At 43.1% G+C, this 26,584-nt stretch overlaps 1 protein-coding gene across 1 annotated transcript in view; it reads right to left on the bottom strand.

The window, feature by feature from the left end:
- FRY (furry homolog (Drosophila)) overlaps positions 1-26,584 on the bottom strand; it is a 307,846-nt gene that overhangs the window by 251,291 nt on the left and 29,971 nt on the right. The gene's annotated exons all lie outside the window — the stretch shown is intronic.

Genomic DNA, 26,584 nt, shown 5'->3' with positions numbered 1-26,584 from the left:
CCCGCGTCCGTCCCCGGAATCCACACAGCTACGGCGGCCCAGTGGCACCCCTGGATCTGGTGGTGGATCTGAAAAGCGTCCTCCGTCCGCCCCTCCGCAAGAGGAGAGCTTGATAACAACAGGATGTCGGCCGGGGCTTTTCCCTCCCCTCCTTTCTGTGCTGCTCCCTCCCAGAAATGCTGACATTTTTGAGGGGTACCCACCCCCTACCAACGTGTGCATCCGAAGGGGACAGTACCAGCCACGAAAGCTCGTGTACAGAACGCCAGGCTCCACAATGCATCCGGCAAGCCTGTGTATTCTAAAAATCCCCGAGCCCAATAAAGCTTATTTTTTATTTGTATTAAAAAGATAAGCAAAGGCGCTGTATTCCTGGCTACACAATGGCTTTTTTCCTCCATGAAATCTTGGTATCAGGTGTCCTGACTTCAGTTAGCGTGGTTTCATGTTGTTATTTAGCTTGGCTAGGGGATTGGAGTCAATACTTTAATCTTCACAGGCTACGTTTGTGCAGGTGGGATTTGGCTAAACATCCTATAAACCACGAATCCTACCCCCATCCCCAGTTCATTTATGATCAACATATTGCAATGGGACTGATAAACTATGCTAATAATTATTTCACAAAATAATCTGAGCGCCCCTCCCGCGACTCAAAGTCAACCGGGATTAACATTTGTTCATTTGACAAATGGCAGGGAGAGAGTATACTTTCTCTAAGACTGAGAATTTTAAACATTTTAACAGGAAGGAGAACCTTTAGGACTGTGTCCTGAAATGCCCCAAGACACTATCAATACAATCAGCTTTCTCTTCAAACTCCTTACACAAAAGGCAAGAACCCCACCAAGAATTCCAACCATTCATCAGTACTGTCTTAAAGTGTCCTCAGACCGACTGAGTTTTCATTTACATGCTTACCAGAGTTAATGAGCTAATTTCGTTTTATCACCTGTATTTTGAATATGTAGATTCTAGGTGAAACAGGACCCAAAGAATTTACAGAATTGGTTGTTACATTTGAGAACAAAAACTAATATCCATGCCCCCCTTTCTGGTGCCTCCCCCACTATGGACGGCAGTAATGAACAGGAAAGCTTCAGGGTGCCTTGGAGTTAATGAACACAAAGCCCCTCAAAACTCTTCAGAACTTTCTAGCTATAAGATCTAAGGCAAGCTACTAACCTCACTAAACCTTAATTTCCTCATCTGTAAAGTGGGGATTATAGTGGTACTGATCTCACTAACTTGCTGGAAGGATTAAATGACATTATGAAAGTGTTCAGCATAGTGCCTTGCATAGAGTAAACAATTAAATTTTGTTACCTTGACATTTATTATGAACTCTTAGGGACTCTAGAATCGAACTTTTAAATTTAGGTTAAATACATTTTTGGTACCATTTAAGGTCTATCACTTCTGAACACCAGTGGTAACTATTTGGGGACAGTAAGTTGGAGGCATTTAAAACAGCTACAATAACCAAACATGCTATTATATACTGTTACTCAAGTCAGATTTTCTCTGACTTTTAAAGAGATCTTAACTGGCTTTTAGAAGTTTTCAATCCTATTATAAACATATTTTTTTAGGAGTTAAAAATACATGTGACTATCATATTAAACGTATTAATTTGTTGAGAATGCCACTCATATACAGTACTTCAAGAGGAAGCTATCATAAAATTTTAAATGCTATTTAGAAAAAAATGTTTCTAATGGCATCTAGTTTTCCCTGTGAAGAATGAATCAGCAACTAACAGCCCAGTTATTGTCCATTAGAACTAGAAATCTGGTCCGGTGTAGGCTTTTTTTCTCATTCAAGTACCTTTAAAGAGAGCATATATTGTGAAAGAACAGAAAAGGCCTTTTGTTTTGTTGAAAGGCCTGAAAATCAAATAGAATGACACCTGCTGCAAGCTGGGATAAGACATTTATCCTTTTGTTTCCTCTCTAGGTAGGTGAGGGTGGGGTACTTACTCTAAAAATGTAGTCAGAATGGGCACCTGGACAGAGGTACTTAAATACAAAATCTGAAGGCACCCCTGGCTTCTTATGAGACATCAGTCATCATTTAAGATGAACTAAAGCTATTTCAGCTTTTGTATCTGTAAAAAGAGGAACCCTTCTTTAAGAATCTTAGGAGAACGTGAATCTTTAGGAGTTAGGCAGCGATGTTAGGGGCGGAGAGAAAAGCAGCAGAAATACAGGAAAAACAGGAGGTCTTAGGGAAATGGTATCAGAGAGAGAGGAGGGAGTCAGAAAGTGACCTGAGACTGTGACAAGTATTAATGACACCATCTGCATTTATTGAAAAGTATTAGAGTGTGGTTTGGATCCCTGGGTCAGCAAGGTCACCTGGAGAAGGGCATGGCAACCCACTCCAGTATTCTTGCCTGAAGAATCCCATGGACAGAGGAGCCTGGTGGGCTACAGTCCATGATGTTGCAAAGAGTCAGACATAACTGAAGTGATTTAGTACGCATGCACACAATATTGTGCTGAAAGTCCCTACTTTATCATATTTAATCTTCACCCGGAGACAATGAAGTGCTATTAATCGCCCCATTTTACAGATGAACAAATGGAGGTTTAAAGAGGCATAAAATAAGGTCAAAGTCATATAGCTGATAAAATTGAGGCCTGGCAAATTTTAGAGCCTGAGTCACTTATTCTAAATTATATGTATTTACTTCAATCACAAGCAAGACCAGAATCATGCTTACCAGCTTCTTTAGCGAAAGTTCGGGAAGAGATGCCAAGACCTTCGTTATCACTAAAAGGAGTGCAGGAGGTCCCCTGGCTCTCCAGGATTCCTCACTGCCTTCCTGTCCAGCATTAGGCCAGAGGAAGTTGTTCCTTGGGGGCTGCAGCCCAACCCAAAAGGAATCTAGAGAAGAATGCCATGATTTTTCACCTTGATCTGATTACCTGCACAGGTTGCATTCTGTCTAAGGGATGCTTGACTTGTGGTAGGGGTGGGGCGAGTGAGGGTGGAAATCTAGTCTGAACTCCACTCTCCAAGCTGGTAAAGGGGTGGTAATGGGCTGTGTCCAGCCTGGTATGGGGCTGCATCTACCCTTTACTCAACCCACAGGCGCATGCCTAGTTGCTCAGAATCCACATCTCCTGTGTCTCCTGCATTGCAGGCGGATTCTTTACTGCTGATCTATTGGGGAAGCCCCAACCCACCAGAAGGGTGCTTTTTTGTGATCCAGATTCCTAAGGGACTGAAGGTAGCCTAGGGTGGTGCAGCAGGAACTAAGAACACAGTATATATCAAGAAGGCAGAGGTCAAGTGGTCACCCTAGGCCCCAGATTGCTGGGTGGCGTTGAGATGACGGTGGTAAAGGGTTCATGGATTATATTTTACAACCCATAGCATTTCACATCCTGCCTGGATTCTGATTATAACCAAGAAGTGCAATTGGTTTCTGTTCTAATTCATATTTAATTTTCCCTTTTCTGTCAATTTTGAGACTGAAATGTGTGGTACTCAAAAAAAAAAAGGCAAAAACAAAGCAAGGCAAACCATCTGGACGCTTGCCAACGTGAAGAGCCATTACCTAATGATTTGAAAGCGTCTGATTGAGTTGAGTGGGTTAGCACTGGAATCCAGCCCCCCCCTGTGGATGGCTGCGCGTGGCTCCACACGTGTTACTTATTGTCACAGTGATGTGTACATGCATGCACAGAACGTGTGAGGCAGAGGAGAAATGTCTTACCAGCGTCCCGAGGAAACAAAGGAAAATCACGTAATGTCAGAGAAAATCCCTTTATCAATTTTTGATAAAGGGAAAACTTGGAGTTTCAGGTTCCAAAACAGCACTAAATATATCACATCCCTACTATTCCACACGTTGCTTCTGTATAAGAACAATTCCAAGTCAAATTAAGCAATGCCTGGATTGAGTTGGCAAGACAGCAGCTGAGATCAATAGAGACAACTGTGGAGAAAGGGTTTTGTTTTTCTTTAAGCAGTAGAAGAGACCTTTTAGAGACAATCTAAAGAACAAATGATCAACATCAATCGTAAGCTGCTATTTTGGTCTATGCATAATTTGGGCTGATCTATCCTATGCTAAGAAATTAGAGAAAGAAATAGGAAGTGATGCCACAGAAACGTTCATCTCATAAACATGAAATGTGATAATCATTCCTTAAAAAAATCAACATCATATACAAATCTTCCCAAAAATAGATTCTACAAGTTTTGAAAACATTTACTTCATTACTCTCCAGTACAAATAATTCTTTGAAATGAACTGAAAGACATTTAAATTTTTTTTGAACACGACAGAACTTCATTAAGGCAGCTTGTTGCTACACAGATTCAGACATAAACAAGGAGAATCGTGTCTCCTAAAATTGTTTTCATTAAAAAATAGCAGCAGAACCCAGTTTTCTTCCTCACTCACCTCTCCTACAAAGGGGTTTCACACGGAACCAGGGGACACGACAAAGGAACTGGACGCGGGTCTAAGGCACGGTTATCTATCTGCTGGCCTGGGTTTCTTTTTTTTTTTTTTTCCACATGCAGGGCCCGCGCGGCAGAACCTGTCACGACCCGCCGAGACCCTGCAGTCCAAAAACCAACCAACCTAGAGGCAGGACCGTTCTACCCCACCTCCAGCCGTGGCCTGGGTTTCTTTGTCTGTAAAATAGCGCTTATCACACAAGTTCTTTATGAGAGTTAAGTGAAGGCACAGGAAGATGACAACTGTTAAGTAGCCATCTACAGCTGGCAATGAACCCAGAACACTCAGCACAAAATGCCCCCTTCACTCCAGAGCCAGGTTAGGGAAAGGGGCAGAGAGGGACCCTGCTCATCACAGAGGGTCCAGCCCTCCAGCCACCCACCTCTGCTGGCTACCAAGGGAAGGCTGAATTTTTGCAAAGGTAAAGAAAGCTTAAATGTGCACATACAAAAAAGTATTATTTAGTGTTTTAGTGCTGCTAACTTCCAGTGCCCAGGGTAAAGCTGAGCAGAGGTTCTGGTTAGCTTAGTGTCAGCTCAATATTTATCCAATTTACTCCTCCCGTTAAGCTCTCATGGTAGGGCCTGCATGTTTGTGCTGTGGTTCATATATATTTTGCAAGTATAAAGATTTGACCTCAATTTCTGAAGAGTAAATATAAGGCACTTGTATTTAATAGTGTTCAGACAGATGTGCATGTAAAGAGAAAACGTGGAAAGGTTACCTCCTCTGACTTTTATCACAAAAGCACTGATAACTTGCCTACTCTACTTTCATATACCACCAGCAACCTGAAGTACCATTTACACTGAGATGCAAACAGCTCCAATATAACTAGCTTCAACAGCTAACAATGTAGGGTTATAAAATAGTAAGCCCTTTGTTAAATAAAAAATGGCACTTGCTACAAAATATTTAAATCTTCTCTGAAGAAGTGAAAAATGACATTTGCTTAGCACATCACATTTGCCAAAAATGCACAATAATATTTAAAGTAAAAAAAAGTTTTATTTATATTAATCATCACTCTTCCCCAAACACTATTTGCCATCTAAATGAGAACTAAGAAAACGTTGGTTCTTCCCCATAAGCATGATAATTTAACAAACCAAAAAGGAGCCTTCTCATAGTTACATTAAAAGTTCTGAGTATGGTAAGCTATTTCTTTTTAATGATAAAAATTGAGTACTTTTTAGAGCTAGTACTAATTTCCCACTCATATTCCCAATTTCATGCATAAAAATAAATAAGGGTCAGATCAACTTTTCCTCAAAGGCACCATTTATTGTATATAGTCACTGAAATCTATACAAAGTCAATGAAATTGGAAAAAAAGTCAGAAGTTTTGATTATTTTTTATACCCGCACTACTTAACATTTTATGTATGCTAAAATTTTGTTCTTTCTTCTAGGTAGGGTCCCATATTTACAGTTACCTACCAACAATAGCTGAATGATTGGGAATCAGGAAATTCTTTATTATGCTCCTAATTTTGACCTTGCTACTATGACCTTGGACACATCTCTACTGAATGAAGGATGCTGGTTCTTATCCCCAACTGCCTCATCTCTTGGGCAGGCCAGCCTTTGCTTCTCCATCCTATGGGGAGGAACCACATCATGATGAAAGCAGAACACTGGGCAATAAATTATTTCATGTAAATCTTTGGCATTTATTCTTTGGATTTTTGGCAACAGATTCACCTTCTCAACTATGTTTTGATAAAGCTAGCATCAAAAATATCCAATACAGAACACACACTGGCTTCAGAGTAGGAGAAGCAGACACAGGACCAAAAAATAATTGGGAATTAAATAAATCAATATGAAAATGATAGTGCAGTCTATTGTGAAATGAATGAGACAATATCAAAGTGATTTAATCAGGTTAGAGGAAAATGGACAAAACTATACAACTGGACACATCCTGGAAACCAGGGATAAACTACAGCTGACTAGTGGTAAAGAATCTGCCTGCCAATGCAGGAGACATAAGGCACGTGGGTTCAGTCCCTGGGTCAGGAAGATCTCCTGGAGGAGGAAATGGCCACTCACTCCAGTATTCTTGCCTGGGAAATTCCATGGACAGAAGAGTCTGGCAGGCTAGGGTCCCAAAGAGTACTGAAGTGTCTTGGCACTTAACACAAAGCCAGGTTATCACCACTGAGATTAAGAAGAGTTGAACGAAGCAATTAAAAGATATACAGAATGTCCCTTCATTTGGAAATAGAGCTTAAAAAACAAGAGTCTGCCTCACTGAGCATCACTGACTAAATCTTCAAAATGACCATCTGTTCCTGGGGCCGTGTGGTTCAGACCCTCCGATTTCTGCCTGTAGTACATTGGGGTCTGAGCCCAACGGCAGTGAACGAGAGAAAACACCAACATTAGATAGATGCTCCTTGCACAGGCTCAGTTCAAACGTGGTAGGAAACGTAACTGTGAAGGGTTGAGTGTATTTTGGAGGATGGAGAGTGTCTCACAAGGCATGTTTTTAGAAAGGGTGGGGAAATCGCCACCCTGCTCCGACCAGACAGGCAGCGCTTTGTGTAGGAGGGTGGGGCTGTTAGAAACTGGCTGAATGATGGAAGGGAGCAGCTTAACTAACAGGCTGGTGGGGAGAGCAGATACAAATGCTTAGGAGCCAGAAGGGAGAATAATGATCTTTGCAGACGGTCAGGGAGGGTGAGGTCACTCTGAGAAGCCCAGGGAAACAAGAGGTGGGAGGTAGTGAATTTGACCCTCACAGCGTTAGCTATGGAGAAACCTAAACCCACGGTCGGCCCCTCTCCCCGTTTACCACCACTGTGAGCCACTTGTGCGTCTGAGCTAGTCCCCTCCCATCCATAAGATACACGTGATTCGCGAGCATCTGCTTTCTACACAAAGTTGTTTCATGATCTCAGAGGAGGTTCTGTAGATGAAAGGGCTTTGTATTCCCAGGGCACCAGTGTTAAGATGCTCAGAGCTCCATCAGTTTATGGATCAGACCAACAAAAGGGTGGGAGGTCCCTCATCACCCCTTTCCTCTTAAACACTGTCACCCTCCCAGCTACTGAACAAAGCCTGCTGGATTTTTTGCTTTAGGGACACACCAGGGTTGTCCTGCTATTTAAGTGGCCATTTCCAAACTCCAGGAATCTGCTGGTGGTTTGCCTGGGTCTTCTCCAAATGCCACTTCAGCCTCTCTGGATAAATACAGGATGAGTGGCAAATGTCTGCCTGGGACTCCACCCGACCTCAAGACTTATTTCCATCTTCTTTAATCTCCAAGGGAATATCCCTTGGAACTTCTCCTTTTCTCTTTCTTTAAATTAAAAAAAAATATATCGCTTTGCCTATGAATTCTTATATCATCATCTTGGTATGTTACTCTCATGTATACAATTAAAATTTTTTGTTCATTACAATATTGAGGAGCAGAACAGTAAAGAAGGAGGGTAAAGATTGTGGGGCTTCCGTTGGGCTTTTGGGTAAGATAAGATGGTGGGCATTTCTGATAATAAAAAGTGTATTAGGAAGAAGGCTGACTCTGGAATGAACATAGCAATACTCTCCCCTTTGGCTCTCTAGGCTTCCTGGGTGATGCTCGTAGTATAGAATCTGCCTGCAAATGCAGGAGCCTCAGGAGATGCAGTTCAATCCCTGGGTCAGGAAGATCCATTTACTCTTAGAGATGAGGAAATGCCAATGGATAGGGATCTGACAGCTAGGACCTGCTGGAGTAACAGTAATAACAATGATGAAGATAACGGCTGGTTATGTGAATTGAGCCAGGATTGGAGCTCACATCTGACACAAGGCAGGTGATGTCCATATAAGCAACTTAAAATTTTCAAGTACCTACATTTATAATAAGTAAAAATAAACGGGTGAGATTCAATATATTTTATTTAACCCAACACACCAAATATTATCATTCAGTGTGCAATAAAAAATACTTGTGAAGTATTTTCTCTTTTTGCATGAAATATTTGAAATCTGTTATGTATTTTATAGTGCATCTCAGCTTGGACCAGCCACAGCAGTCCCTGTGCTTGGGAGCTGCATGTGGTACTGCCTCCCTTATTGGGAAGACAGCTGTAGGGGGTTCTGAACTATTTGGGGGGCACAAACCCCTTTGGCAAAGCCCAGTGACTCCTTCTCAGAATGTGTGTGTGTACATGAGATCAGAGACATGGGCTTATAAGGGAACTAGTTATTTTTGAATTAGTGTTTTCATTTTTTTCTGCATATACACCAAGGAGTAGAATTGCTGGATTATATGGTAGCTCTATTTTCAGTTTTTTAAGGAACCTCCATACTGGAGGTTTTTCACAGTGGCTGCACCAATTTATATCCCTACCAGCAGTGTGAAAGGGAGAATCAGTTATTTCAAAATAGCTATCAAATTATTTTAAAATTTTAAATTATGGTATTGTATATATCCATTTCTTTAATAGCTTACTGAACACAATTGAGAGATGAGCTTAATAGTTAATAATTTTTAAATAATGAACATAACACTGAAATCGACCTAAAGTAACTAATGGGATGAAACTATCTCTGATTTCAATTGGTAGTGAAGTTGAAGGTACTGCTAATACTAGGTTTATTGCCTATACCGGTAATTGAGGAAAACGGAAGATTTCAGTTAGAAGTTAAGGAAAAGTAATATGGAGTTTTTCCCCATCTCAGCCACAGCAGCAGCAGCCCATCAACCCCCTCAGTCGTATCTATGGACCTGTTTGTATCAGTCCTTCATTCCTTTTAACAGAATTTCCTCTAACCACTGGCCTCCACTGCTCCCGAAACACCAGATCTTCCAGAAGAGCTCAGCTTCAGGTGATTCTTGAAGATGGTGATAAAGTATTGCTGCACATGAGATACGCTTCTCATGCTTTTCTTCTAATTCTCTTGATTGTACTTCTTTCTCCCTCTACTACCACTTGTTCTTCCTGTCATCCCCACTGCACCCTGCAGTATCTTACTCTACTATGAAATATTCAAGCGATACATAAAGAACTATTTGTAAGTGAAAATCACAAGTATCACAGGACTTTTCCTAGAAACCACAGGTACGACACTCAGATTTATTGCTTGACTATAGAACACCATCTAATTACAATCCTCACATTGTCAAGTACATGCAACACAACTCATCTTTGAATATGATCTAGACTGTCCATGTTCAAGAATATACTATATAAAATGTCATTTTCATAAGTTAAATAAGCTTCTCCCCCAAGCTTGTGCATTGATAAATTAATGGATGACCTAAATTCTTTGACTATCCAAATGGAAAGGAGATAAGTTATTTTTTACACTTGGAATAGTACTCTGATCTTAACAGCTAATATTTTAAGATTTCATTTTGCTTTGAGTTGTGGAACTCATTTAGTGGATTGAAACCAGCCTGTTTCTCTATTAAAATAGAACAGGAAGAACACTGAGTGCATCATGTAGTAATAAGCTGAGCACAACTTCATAAAACTTCCATTATATATACACACACACACATATATGCATCTGTATGATATATACATACACACTTGTGAACGATGGGTTGCTATATAAATATGTAAAATATTCTCATGCATCACGGTCAAAAAAGTTAATAAAATCTTATACACTGCTGATGACAATGCAAAATGGTTCAGCTGCTATGCAAAAGTTTAGGAGTTCCTCAAAAAGTTAAAAACAGAATTACCAAATGACTCCGCAATTCCCTTCTTGGTATATGTCTCAAAGAACTGAAAATGAGGACTCAAGTACACCTTCATAGAAGCACTGTTCACAATGGCCAAAGGTGGAAAGAGCCCAAATGTCGGCCAGTGGATGAAGAGATAAACTGTTGTACATCCATACGGTGGAATATTATTCAGTCATAAAAAGGGACAAAGAACTGACCCATGCTACATGGATAAGCCTTGAAAGCATCACATTAAGAGAATGAAGCCAGACACAAAAGGCCACATCCTGCACGATTCTATTTAGAAAAACACCCAGAATAGGTAAATCTATCGAGACAGAATGCAGATTGACTGTTGCCAGGGATACAGAAGGGGGAATTGGGGAGAATTCCCCAGTTAGGAATCTGCTTAACACTTAAGGGGTTCTGCAGAGCAATAGAGGTAGTGGTTGCTCACCATCGTGAATACACTAAATGACACTGAATTGTCACTTTAAAATGGTTAGTTTTATGTCAGGAAATTATTTAAAAAGGAAAAAAAAAAAAGTTCGAACGCCTTAGCCCTAGAAGGCTTGTCCCCAAGTCTACGGTTCCGTTTGCATGGGGACCACTTGCGATGCTGCTCCATCGCCACCTAGTGGTGAAGAAGATTCCTGCCTGGATCCAAGGACTAAAGACTCCTGATTGCCAGGGAGCCACCCTCACATCAGAGCAACTTTAAGATTGGATTCAAGTCAAGTACTTTCATGAGGCCTCTCTTTCATGAAGTGTCCAGATGATACAATGATAACCTCCCGCCCCCTTGAACTTTGGGCCAGGAAGGACGGTTTCCAGTCCTGGCTCTAAAATAGGTCTCAAGAAGTCACAAACATCTCTGGGATTTGTTCATCTGTCTATGAACCGGGACCAACGCTCTCTGGAGCAGGATGACCATAACGGTTCACAGAGCAGAAAGAATGCACCTAGCAGGGAAATTCTAACTACGTGTTTACTCCCTTCCTTATTCTTCATTATCTCTGTAGCTACTCAGTAAGGACTTATGAACTGCAAAAGAGATGACTCGTATCTCCAAGAAGGTATCCCTGCTTCTTGTCCTTGGAAGGAAGGTGAAAACTTGGGTGCTTGGAGCAGAGAGGCAGGGATCTGAAGAGTGCAAGCACAGGACACAGAGAGGAAGCTAAACGAAGACAAAGGTCCGAGGAGAAAGCAGCGAGGCCACGGGAAGAGGGAAGAAAAGGAAAGATCTAGTGGACTTTCTAGTTCGTACTGTAGGTGTTGCTTCAAAGCTCCTAATCACGGGCAGGCAGGAGCGGGTAATCTGGAGAGGGAGAAGCCAAAAACTACACAAGGCAAAGTATGTGAATATTTTCATAAGTGGGCTTTCATCAAAGAGTCCAGCTTCAAAACATGTTCTATAAAAGTGGGGTGGAAGGCAGACTGAACTGTGAGACATAGTTACACAAAACAACCAGAAAAGACAAAACTGTGTGCTTTTCAGATTAGCAGGTGAAAGGGTATGTGCAAGTTCAAGGGTAAAAACAGAACACAGAGTAGGGGGCATCATGAAATTAATTGGATGCAAAACAGGAAAGAAAAATCACCAGAGCAAATGCACTGCTCCCATGGCAGAATACTCTGGATTTGTAAGGAAATTACATCAAGTGGTGCAATATGGCATTAAACAAAATATTGATTAAACAAAATCAAAACAGCCTTCCTAATATATTCGATACCTCTGAGAATGCTGACCCCATGAGTGGGGCAGACGGTGAGTAGACAGGAGCCCTGCCAGCAGGTGCAGGGAGCCAGGCTGCCCCATCGGAGCTGGGGAGCATGGGGGGAGCAGGGCTCCCATCTCTGCCTTTCTCTGCAGCTGTCAGGTCTTGCCTTTTCCCCTCCTGCCAGCTAAGGGAGGACTTTGCCTCACAGGTGGCATCAGTGTGGAAGGTCCTCATTTTTCAGCCACTGAATTTCCTAAACCACCACCCCACGTCTCTGGCTAGATGGAGGAGATGCCTCGTCTGACCCCATCTCTGCCCCCTTGCTGGGACCCCATGCCCTCAGTCTCTTGTATCTTAACCTTTCTCTTTCTGTAAGATCTTTCTGGTCTTTTTGAAATTGCTGAATACCGCTCATCTAAAAGTATACAAGAAACAGTACGAAACCCTTTCTTTCATCCCACGTTTCCTTCCCATTCCTACCTTCTCCTCCCGACATCCCCACTGTAGCTTCACGTCTCAGCGAGGCTGCCTCTACACCTCATCCCCCATTTCCCCTTCAGTAGTTCCAGTCTATCTCCTATGGCCACACTTCTGCTAAGGTGACCAGTAGTCTCCAAGGAGCCAGCGGACACTGCTCGGTCTTTCATTAAATGGCATCTCAGCAGTGTGTGCTGCACTGACCCCCACCCTTCTCTAAACTCTTCTTTTCTTCCACAACCCCCTGCTTGCCTGGTCGTGCACAGCTGGCCCTGCCTGAGTCTCCCATCGTCTCCCTTGCTCTTCCTTCCCCATCCTCTGGCCACCTCGCCCTGCCCCACCTCAGGGTCTGGACAGTGCTACTCCACTCCCCATGTGCTTTCTCTGTTCTCTTTGGCTAATCCTGTTCATCGTGCCATTAATCAAAACATCACTTCTTCAGAGACACCTTCCCCTGCCGTCCTGGTCTAAATCTGGACCCACTGTTCAAATTCCTCATTGCTGCTTTTAATAGCCCTTATCACAGTTTGCTGTTGTGCCTTTATCGTGTGACTTTTCCCAATACGCTTTCCTCTCTCTTTGGACTATCATCTCCACTAGGGCAGATTCCATGTTCCCGGTGTTCACCGCTTCACACCAGCGCCCTGGGACCCCAGGTGAGCCCAGTCATCACGGCACACAGGAGGCCCTCGGGAAATAGTCAGTGAATGAATGGCTATTGGGGTAAATGAATGAACCAGCAAGTATTCTAACCAATGGCAGGGCGGTCAAAGCACAGCGATTTTATACTGGCGGCTCCAGGCCTTTAATCATTTCCATCGGAGCTGTCCATAATCTTCCAGGCTCCCAGATATCTGTTTGAGCAAACTCCCATTTTGGCCAAGAGGAAGCGTTAAGCTGGCAGCACAAAGAGGCAAAAAGCCAAGAGGGATGGAAGATGGAAGAAAATAGTCTCGATTTTCTTGGTGTTCGATTTCTTATTTCCTGGCCACAGTTTCCAACCATGTCAGCTGCAGATAAGGCTCATTCTTAACTGTGTGTTGTAGGCCAAAAACTCTAGGAATCATGCAAAGCATGGGAGGTATGTGGAAGGGAAAACAAAAACCAAACGCTGAAGGCAGAATCCAAGTCCGCTGGACCTGGAGGAGTGGGTCTTAGACGTCACCCAGTCAAATTCACTCATAATGGATGGAAAACCCAAGCCTAAGCTGGAAGGGACTCAGCCCAGGTCCCAGCACTGGGAGAACTGCCCGGATGCAATCCCGCGCCCTACTACAAATCAGCAGATGCCCGTTCGGGTAGGACGCCAGGCGCTCCTTGTCACACGATAAGGAACGAGTCCTCCGTGGAGCTGGGCCGCACCTGTCCTATTCAAAGCATCAGGGCCAGAACATCTCTAGTGAGAGTCTGAAACTTTTTCTACTTAGGAGTAGCAGGAGGTATTAGAAAGTGGCAGGCAGGGGTCCGAGATTGACTTTGAATCTAAAACTTTTGACGCTTGTCTAATACCACGCTGCCCAGGAGCCTGTTGAATTGATGCTTGATGGAGAATGCCCTGCCACACATGGTCAGCTGGGCTGACCGTGGACTCAGCAACACCTGATGAAACCAGGAACCACCCTGTCTTCCTGATAGCCAAGTTTCTTGAACATGCACACACTTTCTGAAGACCCTTCCTAATCTCCCTTGCTCTCCAATTTGCTGCCATTCCAGCTCACTAGTAATGAGTGTGCAGGGACCACCATTGCCCAGGCCCCAGGGAACCTTCTAGTCCTCACCTTCCTTGGCCTCTTGGCAGCATCTGGCTCTATCGGTCTTTTTCTTTCGACATTTTGACTTTACTTGGCTTCTGTGGTATCATTCTCCTCTGTTCTCCCTCTACCTCTGGTTTCATGGCCTTAAGGGCTCCTTTCTCCTCCAACTCTCCCTTCAATGGTAAAAGTAACTCAGACTTCCATTTGAGACCTTTTCCTTCTAGTGTGTGCTCAGTCTCTACCAACTCTTTGCAACCCCGTGGACTGTAGCCCGCCAGGCTCTTCTGTCCAGGGAATTTTCCAGGCAAGAATACTGGAGTGGGTTGCCATTTCCTCCTCCATGGGGTCTTCCCAACCCAAGGATCGAACCCATATCTCTTGCATCTCCTGCATTGGCAGGTGGATTCTTTACCACTGTGCCATTCATAAATGTCGCTTAAGGAATTTCATCTAAACACTTCAACTGTTATGCATGTTTCCTGAATATTTCTACACCTCCTCTTCCTGCTGATACGGGGTACCTCTTTACATTTTGTTGTGTCTCCACCCGGATACCCTGGAGGTGCCTGAAATTCAACATCTTTAACTCTGAACTCACCCAGTCCCTCCCCCGGTTCCAGCTGTCTCCTTTACTGCCCGAATGGTGCCACCATTTACAAAGCGACTCAAGTTCAGAAAGCCAAGAACCCCCTTCCTAGTTACCCCTACAACCAAAGTCTCAGCAAGCCCTGTCTATTCTCCGTCTTACATATTTCTTGTCCCCATCTTCTCGTCTTCATTTCCACCATCACTGTCTTAATTCAGGTCCTAATGATTCCCTGCCAGGCTCAATGCAACAGTCCTCTCATTAGTCTTGCAGTCCTGCCTACAGCTGCAGCTTGTTCAATGGCTCTCTTATCACGTTGGGGATCAAGTTCAACCTCTGGCATCATCCTAGACCCTTTCCTACTTCTCCAACTTCACTCAACCCTGTGCTTCAGCCAAAGGAACCTCCTCCCACTGGAGGAGGAAAGGGCAACCCACTCCTGTTTTCTTGCCTGGGAAAGCCCATGGACAGAGGAGCCTGGCAGGCTACAGTCCATGGGGTGATGAGAGTTGAACATGACTCAGCAACTAAACGACAACAAAGCATTCGTTGCACAGTCTTGTAATTATTAGTTTACAGTCTGCCTCCCTGCTAAACTTTGAGCTCCTCCAAAGAAGTGGAAGACCATGCCCCTCAACTCTGATGCACCAGCATCTAGCGTGGTGCCCAGAGTATCAGAGAGTCTATAAAACACTTGCTGAGCTTTATTTTTGTGGGTGAGCCCGCCAGCAATGGCTCTACCATCCCCCTCAGTACACTAATTATACAAAATGCATCCTTTTGCTGTGCATCTGTCCAGTGGCTTTCTTCAAATCCACAGATACAATAGAAAGGAGAACAACTAATTGTTTCATATAAGCCAAAGACTAAAAATCATATGGCGGTGTGGAGTAGACTGCGTTTACTAAACTACCCGACCAGAGATGTAATTCTAGAGACTAGTTTTGAAATCTTTTGCCATTACCACAAAATTTCCTTAAATGCCATATGTTCAACCCTTAGAAATAGCCAAGCAGATGCAGGATGTGATCCGTGAAAGTCTTATAATGCTCTGAAAACACTTGTCAATGAGAAAACAACTTTACACACTTACCCAGCTGGTCTTCACAGAGAAGGGACTCCAACCAAGGGCGACCACCACAGCTCACCATGACTTTCTTTTCCAAGAAGGAACTGATTGATTAATGCATCTTCACATCATGTGAAGCTCTGTACATTTTAAAATTTTACCAGTGGAGAAACTGAGGCATTCAAATAAGATGGCTGTGGCCAAAGCATGAGTCCAAACACTGCTTTTATATTTGCAAACTTTGTTCTCAGGGCCAAGTGAGGCTACGTGGTGCATTCCAGAGTCTAACTCTGAGGCAGTTACCGTTTTATGCGTTTGCGCTTCCGGCACCTCAAGTGTCCTGGCGTCCTCTGAGGTCACAGCCACGGCCTGGCTGGGCTGTCGGAGCCACTGCAGGCTCACCTGCGGAGTGTCACCTGCACTCACTCTGCTCTCCACCCGACACAGGTTGCCTCTTCTGACACATGGAAACACTTGGAAGCATGAGAACGGTTTGCTTTGTAACCGAAAAAAAGTTCCCAACATGTCTCAGGATGCATAGTACCCAGAAGCTGGCTACTGGGAGGTCAGGGGAAGACCCACTGCACATGAAAGAAGACTGGCATCAAAAAGTGGCCGCCCCCTGCCCTAGGTTTTGCTTATAAAACTGTTTGCACCAATGGGATCGCACCTGCGGTAGTTTAACACAGGTGTGGGGAATCCTGCGAAGAATCAGAGCTCTTATTCAGATTCCTAACTGGCCCTTACCCAACTGCTGCTTATTTGGAGGCTGAAAACGATAGCACCTGCAGCTGGGACTGCTTTGAGCAGACTGCATCATGGGCTACAAAGGTTTTTTTAAAATCAGGTAGAGGACTCTCACTCTCACATTTAAACATAAAAATGTATGTCTCGACTGCTCTCCTAATTTCATCAAACATGTATATATGTAGAGATATATACATAAATGGGCTTCCCAGGTGGCAGCAGTGGTAAAGAATCCACCTGCCAATGCTGGAGACACTAGACCCGAGTTTAATTCCTGGGTCCGGAAGATTCCCTGGAGGAGGAAATGGCAACCTGCTCCAGTATTCTTCCCGGGAAAATTCCATGGATAGAAGAGCTTGGCGGCCACAGTCCATGGTATCACAGAGTCGGACACGACTGAGCATGCACACACACACACACACACCCTGGAATCACCTCCACAGCCAGGTAATACAGGCTTAGTAGAACCAAAACACTCTTTTCTCACATACTTCTAGTTAACGAGACGAACAAAAGCAAAACCAAACAGAGCAAGTCGAGCAAAGAATCAACCTGATTTTCTGTTACGTTTTCTGAAATGCCAGTGATGAAGAATAAACACTAAGGGACATCCCTGGTGGCCCAGTGGCTAAGACTCCATGCTCCCAATGCAGGGGGCTCGTGTTGCATCCCTGGTCAGGAACTAGATCTCACATGCCACGACTAAAGACCCCACATGCTGCAGCTAAAGGTCCCGCATGCCTCAATTAAGACTTGGCACAGCCAAATTATTTAAAAAAAAAAAAGAGAGAGCCAGCACTAGGTCCACTCTGACCACAGCAGCCTCCTTGCTGCTCTTCACACAGCCCAAGCCCAGGGCCCCTGCACTCACTGTCCTCTGCCTGAACTCTCTCTACCCAGATGTCCACATGCTTTACCATTTCTCTTTCTTCAAGTCTCTGCCGATCAGCAAAATCTGACCATTATCTATAAAGTAAGATTTCACTTCCCTGTTATTCTCTTCCTTTCCTTCATTTTTATTCAAAGCATGTTTCATTATCTAAACGTCCACATTCATAGTCTGTCTCCCATCATCAGAAGAATACAAGATCTGTGAAGGCAGGGGTTATGACTATTTTATTCCCGGTTGTAATCCTAGCAACTCAGAAGAATATAGGGATGAGATGAGTACTCAAGGAATAGTGACTTTTTTATGGCTGAGTAATATTCCATTGTGGGGCTTCCCTCATAGTTCAGTTGGTAAAGAATCTGCCTGCAATGCAGGAGACCCGGGTTCGATCCCTGGGTCAGGAAGATCCCTTGGAGAAGCAAATGGCAACCCACCCCAATAGTCTTGCCTAGAGAATCCCATAGACAGAGGAGCCTGGTAGGCTACAGTCAATGGGGTCGCAAGAGTTGGACACAACTTAGCGACTAAACCATCACCACCACCACCGATATTCCATTGTATACACTTACCACATCTTCTTTATCCACTCCTTGTCAATGGACATTTAGATTGCTTCCATGACTTGGCTATTGTAAAGAGTATGGCACCTATCAATCTACAATTACATATTTGTTTGTTCACTTGTTTATTGAAAGCCTTCATGGATATCATTTAAGCTGCAAAGAAGCCAGGGACGTCGTCTGCCAGTTTCCCTGCTGCACAGCCAGTGTCTGTGTAGTAGTACCTACAAAGTAGCCAGTGCTCAGGGCAGACTCACTGAATGAATAGCCAAATGAATGAATCAACTGTGCAAAGGATGGAAGGAGGTGTGACTTAAAAACAAGACACGGAAAGACTTGGCACTTCTTGTTGACTGCAAGTTCAATGTCAGTCAATATGCCGGGGCTTTCAAATGTAATCGAGATATCTAGCGCATAGGATGTGACCATCCGGCCTGATTCTTTCTGTGGAGTAATCTGCCTGCTTGAGAGTGTTCCAACATAAGAGTATATGTTATGGGCTGAATGGCATCCCCCATTAAACACATATGTTAAAGTCCTAACCCCCAGGACTGCAAAATGTGTGTAGCTGGAGTAGGGTCTTTAAGAAGGTGTCTGTGTGTTAGTCTCTCAGTCGTGTTCAACTCTTTGTGACCCTACAGACTATAGTCCACCAGGGTCTTCTGTCCATGGGATTCTCCAGGCAAGATTATTGGAGTAGGTAGCCATTCCCTTCTCCAGGAAATTTTCCTGACCCAGGTATCAAACCCAGGTCTCCCACACTGCAGGCAGATTCTTCCCCGTCTGAGCCACCAGGGTTCAAATAGGGCTTCACAGGTGGTGCTAGTGGTAAAGAACCCCATTTCAAATGCAGGAGATATGAGACACGAGTCTGATCCCTGGGTTGGGAAGAGGAGGAGAGCATGGCAATCCATTCCAGTATTCTTGCCTGGAGAATCCCATGGACAGAGGAGCCTGGTAAGCTACAGTCCGTAGGTCGCAGAGAGCTGGACACAATAAAGTGACTTAGCATGCATGTAGAGCTTCAGATAAGGTCACCAGTGTCCTAGTCAAATCTGACTGGTTTCCTTATAAGAAGAGGAAATGAAGACACAGACAGACACAGAGAAAAGATTAAGTGAAGACATAGGGAGAAGACAGGCATCTGCAAGCCAAGAAGAGAGGACTTAAAGAAACTAATCCTGCCAACACCTTGATCTTGGATTACTAGCCTCTAACTCTGAAAGCCAGCCTCTGTTGTTTACCCTGCCCAGTCTGTGGTCCTTTAAAATGATTACATTAGCAAACTGGTGGGCTTCCCTGGAAGCTCAGCTGGTAAAGAATCTGCCTGCAATGCAGGAGACCCTGATTCGATTCCTGGGTCGGGAAGATCCCCTGGAGAAGGGATAGGCTACCCATTCCGGTATTCTTGGGCTTCCCTTGTGGCTCAGCTGGTAAAGAATCCGCCTGCAATGCGGGAGACCTGGGTTTAATCCTTGGTTTGGGAAGATCCCTTGAAGAAGGGAACGGCTACCTACTCCAGTATTCTGGCCTGGAGAATTCCATGGACTGTATAGTCCATGGGGTCGCAAAGAGTTGGACATGACTTAGCAAACTGGTATACAAAAGTAGCTGCTTAACCAACTAAGAATGTATAATTTGAAAATTAGGTGAGTTAAAAGGGTAATGAGCACTTTTGTCAAATACCTAAGCAATGACTATAGGGAAGGAACTATATGGGGAAACTTTCTGGCAAAAAGAGACACCTGAAAATGGAATGAACAAATACCCTAACACATAATTTACTTAAGTCCTGAACTTATCAGTTATGGCTGAGTCCTCTAAACTTAGAGGACTCAGCTCCTCGAAGACAATAACATAGCGAGTGCTCAGTGAATATACTGAGTGAAGGAATTTCTTCTAGAGGCAATGCATTTCCTGTCACTGGAGATATGTGAACAGAAGTCAAACACACTGTCGGTGAGGATATTATTGAGACGTTTCTGATAGAGGACACACAAGGTTAGGCTACCTCGGGGTCCTATTCAAAGCTGAAATTTTATTAATCTGATTCTCCTACTGATGAATGAAATACAGGTAAGGTCCACATCTAAACATCTGTCTTCATGTGTGGATTTTAGTCCGAGTATCAGGCCCATGCACTTATATCTTGCATTTCTTCAACATGAATGTATTATCTCCTGACACAGAGAAAAAAAAATTAGTATAATTTACTATAAATTGTTTGCTTAAAGCCAGCTCTTTTCACTTTTTTTTTTTTTGAGGAAAATAGACATTTCTGTTTCTTATGTCTGTTTAATTGAAGGCATGAGTTCCAGCAGCAGAAGACTGTGGAGTTTTAATAAATGTCTCGTGATGAATAATTAATAATATTAACAGTCATCATCTTCATACACTCCTAAGAGCAGTGGCAGATGGTGAATTCTGGCTGTGTCTAATTCTCGCTGTGCCTGTGGCTGCCCATAGATCTTTCCAGAAGCCAGCATTCAAAGAACACAGTGAAACTCACAAGAATCTCATGAATTTTGCTGCTGTTCCAAAGATTCTTCTGGCACAGACTCTGCTCTAGCAGATGAGCCGGTACACTTTCAATCACAGCCATTCAGCTAAAAAAAAAAAAAAAAAAAACTACCAGATGACCTTACAGAGATTTTGAAAAACAGGTCTGTCCTTGAATACAAAAGTGTAAGGGAGACAGGACACCCTCCTTCCTCTACCCATGGACGATCCCAAATCCCAAGGTCATGATTCCAGGTCCTTCACGTAGCTCGGACATACTGAGCATGATGGTGTTCAGGTAATTGAAAAGCACAAACATTTTCAATAAAGAACATTTTTGTTTCATAATTCACTTTGGCAGATGTTTAATGTTTGCTGGCTCCCAGAAACCTGATTTCCAACTTGCTGAAATCCTGCCATGTGCCCAGAACAACACTCCATATGGAGCCAAGATGGCAACTTCTGCAACCTAACATATGTCAGGTTTGCAATACCTCCACTTCCATGTTTGTTTGTATTTTAGCTGTACCTCCAAAATATTTATTTTCATAAGGAATCTCATCACTCCAAGTGGAACCAAAGAAATGATCAACACTGACTGGCAACCAGATTTAAAAAAAAAAAAAACTTTGCTATGACATAGATGGTGAGAAGTCAAACATGATTACCCCTGCAGTAGCAGTGCTCAATACTGAAAGGCAAACCATGCTGAATAATTGCTAACCGTCAAATTTTCCACCCAACTCCAACTTAATACATGACGCCAACATGAAGATACTGGGAGAAAGGCAGTGACAGCAAAGAGGAGTTGCCAAGGATAGGTTTATCTTCGTCACTGGAAAAGCAGGACTTGTATTACTCAGGACTGGTTGTCATTGCTGTTGTTCAGTCACTAAGTCATGTACGACTCTGTGACCCCATGGACTGCAGCATTCCAGGCTTCCCTATCCTTCACCATCTCTCGGAATTTGCTCAAACTCATGTCCATTGAGTGGATGATGCCATACAACCATCTTATCCTTTGTTGCCCACTTCTCCGCTTCTCCCATTTCTCCTCGATCTTTCTCAGCATCAGGGTCTTTTCCAGTGAGTCAGCTCTTTGCATCAAGGATTTGGAGCTTCAGCTTCAGCATTAGTCCTTTCAGTGAATATTCAAGGTTGATTTCCTTTAGGATTGACTGGTTTGATCTCCTTGCTGTCCAAGGGAGTTTCAAGGGACACTCAGCCTTCTGTATGGTCCAACTCTCACATTGATACGTGACTACTGGAAAAACCATAGCTTTGACTATACCTTTGTTCTGTGTCTCTATAGGAGGTTTTCTGAAAGACTGTATTCTTGTATTTAAGGGCTTCCCTGGTGGCGCAGAGGTTAAAGCGTCTGCCTGCAATGTGGGAGACCTGGGTTCGATCCCTGGGTCGGGAAGATCCCCTGGAGAAGGCAATGGCACCCCACTCCAGTATTCTTGCCTGTAGAATCCCATGGATGGAGGAGCTTGGTGGGCTACAGTCCACGGGTCGCAAAGAGTCGGACACGACTGAGCGACTTCACTTTCACTTTCACTTTTGTTGGCAAAGTGGTGTGTCTGCTTTTTGATATGCTGTCTAGGTTTGTCATAGCTTTTCTTCCAAGGAGCAAGCATATTTTAATTTTGTGGCTGCAGTCACCATTCACAGTGCTTTTGGAGCCCCAGAAAATAAAATCTGTCACTGTTTCCACTTTTTCCCCATCTAAGGCAGGACTGGTACTATGTATCAAATGTCATTTGAGGCTCAGGGGGTCTCAAGAAATATTTGTTATTCTGTCCAGTGAATTCTGTTCTGTGAATCATTTCTAAGCGGACTTTGAAAGAAAATGTTACCCTGGCATATTACAGAGGCTTGAGGTGGCACTGGCATGGCAGAAACCACATCAGACTCAGAACTGCAAGATGTGTGTTTAAGTCTAAACTCACCAATTAACCAACTGGTGACCCAGAGCAGGCCATTTAGTTTCCCCATTCTTCAGCTCCTGCCAATAAAAAAGCAGGCTTCCTTGGTGGCTCACACATTAATAATACATACCACTGGATGTGTTAATTAACTAGATGAGGGGAATATTTTCAGTGTGTATGTATATGAAATCACCACTATGTACAATTTAAATCTTTCAATTTTAAATGCCAATTATACCTCAGTAAAGATGAAATTAAAAAAAAATACACACCTCGTAGGACTATAGTAAAGATAGAGATAGGATATGTGCACAGCAAGGCAGAGGCATCATAATGATATTAATAACATCATGGCACCAACAATAATATTTATTGAGAGACTGCTTTGTGCTAGCGACTATGTGAAGCGCTTTTCCTGTACCACTGCACTGAATTGTCAAAGCAAGTCTTTGAGTTTGGTGCTTTATCCCTATTTAATAGATGAAAAAACTGAAGTTCAGAGAATCCAAGGTCACTCAGATAAGAAATACTTGTTTGGCTGATGGGATGGAATTTTTATAAGCTTTACTAGTTCCATAACTGAACACAAATTTCACCTAATCTTATGGAGTTAAATACCTTATTTTAATTTGAGACCTAATATTTATTAAGTGTCTTCTATGTGCCACAGAACGGGCTATTTTACAGGTTATCACACTTAAGCCAAAGACCTGTGTGTGTGTGTGTGTGTGTGTGTGTGTGTGTATGTGTGTGTGTGAGAATGAGGTATTACCCCCATTCTAAAGATGGGTAAACTGAGATTCCCCAGGCTTATTGCCTAAGGTGATGCATCTGTGAGTGATTCTGATCCCGAACCCAAGTACAGCTTAGCACACAGCCTTCCTTTAACTTTGTGTGCTCAGTGACTCTAACATAAGTCATCTGAATGGAGGCAATAAAAAATAATAAACTGTTATAGTAAAATATGGATAACATTCTCTGTTTTCTAATTCTCATTTTCAGTTGAGGATTACTAAGCATTCAGTCCAAAATCCAACCATGAACATTGCATTTTCACTGGCACAAAGAAAATGAAAACAAATCTCTGAGAACATTTTTTAAACATGGAACTTACAGTTAACATCAGGTCTTTTAAAGTAGTTCTGGCCAAAAGTAAATAATCAGTCTGGTCTCTACTCTGCCAAACAACTTTCTCTACATTTTTTTCCCATCAGACAAACTTCTCCTACTCACCATCACCACCACCACTGTTCTCTTACCACCATTACCTGGGCCGCTCCCCTGGTGCTTCCCCTCCAACCTATTGTGTTCATTGCTACCTCCAAGCCTTTGTTACACTCTCCTCCCTTTGCCTAGGATGTGTTCCTCTTCAGCAGTTCTAACTCCCTCCGTCACATATAATGATACTCCAACCCTCGCATTCCAAGAGGAGTGATCAGCTCTTCCTAGTCTCCTAGTGTATTTAATGACGTCTCTATTCCTCCTGGCACTTGCTTATTAGCTTTAATGCTTCTAGATACATAGCCCATCTCTCCAAATGGATCCTTCTGTCCTTGTGGATAGACTATCTTTGTTGTTTTCCTCTGCTCTTGTATTTAAAAAGCTCTTAATTGTTTTATAACAATGGAAGAGTACTTTCCTAAGGGAAAACATCACGGACTCTGTAGTGGCTAGCATTTCTTTTCTTATATATTAAGCAAGAAAGATGATCTCCAACTGGGCACAGACCACTGATTTTCTTCTAGGTTTGCACAATCTAGCATTTAATAGCTTACTTGTAATAACAATGAAGTTTGATAAAAGTGGCATGTATTACTCATAACATGAAGGTGATACCAGCTCCTGTGAAAACACGGTAGATTGTTCCTGAGTCCAATTATTGACCAAGTAGCTACTGAGTATCAACTAACTGCCTCATGCCCTGTTGGAAACTCGGATTCAGTAAGATATGGTCTTGACCCTCCATAGGCTTACAGTCTGGTCGCAAGACAAAATGGTGATCATTCAATACAACAGTGGCTAAAATGTAACTTTCTATAACAATTATACCCGCTTAATAATAAAATAGAATCAAATTTACATCCTTAATGTTCCATGGCAGTGTTCTTAAAGGATGTGAAACCACACTTTAGTATGATTTTTTAAAATGTGTGGAGATGGATTTGGTCACACCAGTGATGGAGGAGGGGCTGCCAGCATCACATGGACAGGAGGCAGAATGGCTCCATGTCCTGCAATGCCTGCTGCTTTCCCGCTCACGAAGAACCATCTCCTGTCCCACTGACATCCACATGCTCCCCCTGACATCCTTGAACATGAAAAACTCACTTATAATGATCTAAGTCCAGAATCTAACCCTTGGACATGTAAACAAAGTGTTTTTGCATAGGTTACATATCTTCCACATTTTCAAGGAATGCAACTGCTTTGTGTAAGTGGAGGAGAGATGGTACTTTGCTGTGCAGGAGCTTCAACAAGAACTGGTCATCCATTTGGAAAATCCAAACACTCAGGGCAATGCTACACCTGGCCCACATCTGGGTCAGTCTGCCTGGGAGGCATGCATTCATGATGGCTCTGGGACAGGTGCAGGCACCTGACTCTTTCAACGTGTCCCTCTAAGTGACAGTGACAGAGGATGGAAAGTGCTGATATTCCGAGCAGTTTATCATGGGTTACTTTTCTTAGCTTTCTCTTTTTATATCACAGATAGGAGATACAGATATTTAAGTACAGATTTTTTAAAAAGACATTATATGGATAGGTGAGTTGTATTACTTTTCGATTTCATTTCAGGATAATAAAGGAGATGTGACAAAATATTTCTGATAAAAGGGGGAGTTGATCATTAGATCAACTTATCACGGTCGAGAATCACTAGTTCTAGGCTCCTAAAGAAATTTAAAGACAAAGTTCCTGACATTAAGAGGTCAAATTCCTGCCTTCTCTTTTTTGGCATTTTCCCTCTTTTATCTTTGCATGCCACGACAGGGCTTCCTACAGTCAGCTACGCTTCTGCATTGTGGGTGTTTTTAGCAGATCCCATTTGATCTCTGCATTCTTCCCGCAGTGAGTGGCACTGGTATAGATTTGGGAAAAGAGAAGGCAGGCAGACATATATAAAGAGAGAAAATTTTTACCACCAACTACTACATTGAATGAGCCATTACAGTCCTCCTAAGAGGAAGGAAAAAATTCATTCAAAAGAGAAGTCAGAAAGTAAGAAGATACAATCATTTAAACCATTAGGACTTATTTATTAAAAATGGAAGTATTGGAAGTACTGGAGTAGGAAATGGCAACCCACTCCAGTATTCTTTCCTGGAGAATCTCATGGAAAGAGGAGCCCAGCCGGCTACAGTCCATGGGGTTGCAAGAGTTGGATGTGACTTAGCGATTAAACCACCACCAGAGAAGTATAATATAAATCCATGCTCTCACATGCTTGCAACATAGCTAAACATACAAACGCTATATGCAATTTCCTCTACACCGAAGTGTCCTGACACAAAGTCCCCTGAATTCGACAGAGGAGGTACATATATGCTACCCAGTTCCCAAGGGTACGCCTGCTGGTGGGCTACCAGGAAGGTGGCTCAACTAGAAAAGCGATACAGGCTAAATCTTGGGGACAGAGGAAGAAAAGAACAGTAAACAGCCAAGGGACTATCTCATAGTGAGGGAAAGCAAGATGGCAAATATTCATGAGAAGGTGACAACTGAACTGAGTGATTTTATAGCAATATCAAAATTAAAGTCATATTTATATATATTCAGTAAATAAGTATAATACAGACTCATTTGGGGGCAGCTATGCAAGTATATTTTTAAAGCAATTTTACAATAATCTTAAGGGATTTTACTGGTGGTCCAGTGGCTAAGAATCCACATTCCCAATGCAGGGGGCACAGGTTTGATTCCTGGTTGGGGAACTAAGATCCCACATTCAGGACTGCTACTGCTAAGTCACTTCAGTCGTGTCCGACTCTGTGCGACCCCATAGACAGCAGCCCACCAGGCTCCCCTGTCCCTGGGATTCTCCAGGCAAGAACGCTGGAGAGGGTTGCCATTTCCTTCTCCAATGCATGAAAGTGAAAAGTGAAAGTGAAGTCACTCAGTCGTGTCCGACTCTTTGCAACCCCACGGATTGCAGCCCACCAGGCTCCTCCGCCCATGGGAGTTTCCAGGCAAGAGTACTAGAGT

Source organism: Bison bison, unplaced genomic scaffold (genome assembly GCF_000754665.1).
Source record: "Bison bison bison isolate TAMUID 2011002044 unplaced genomic scaffold, Bison_UMD1.0 scf7180017864056, whole genome shotgun sequence".
Taxonomy (NCBI): Eukaryota; Metazoa; Chordata; class Mammalia; order Artiodactyla; family Bovidae; genus Bison; species Bison bison.
Note: the sequence above shows the minus strand (reverse complement) of the source record. Positions and strands in the feature narration are given on the sequence as shown.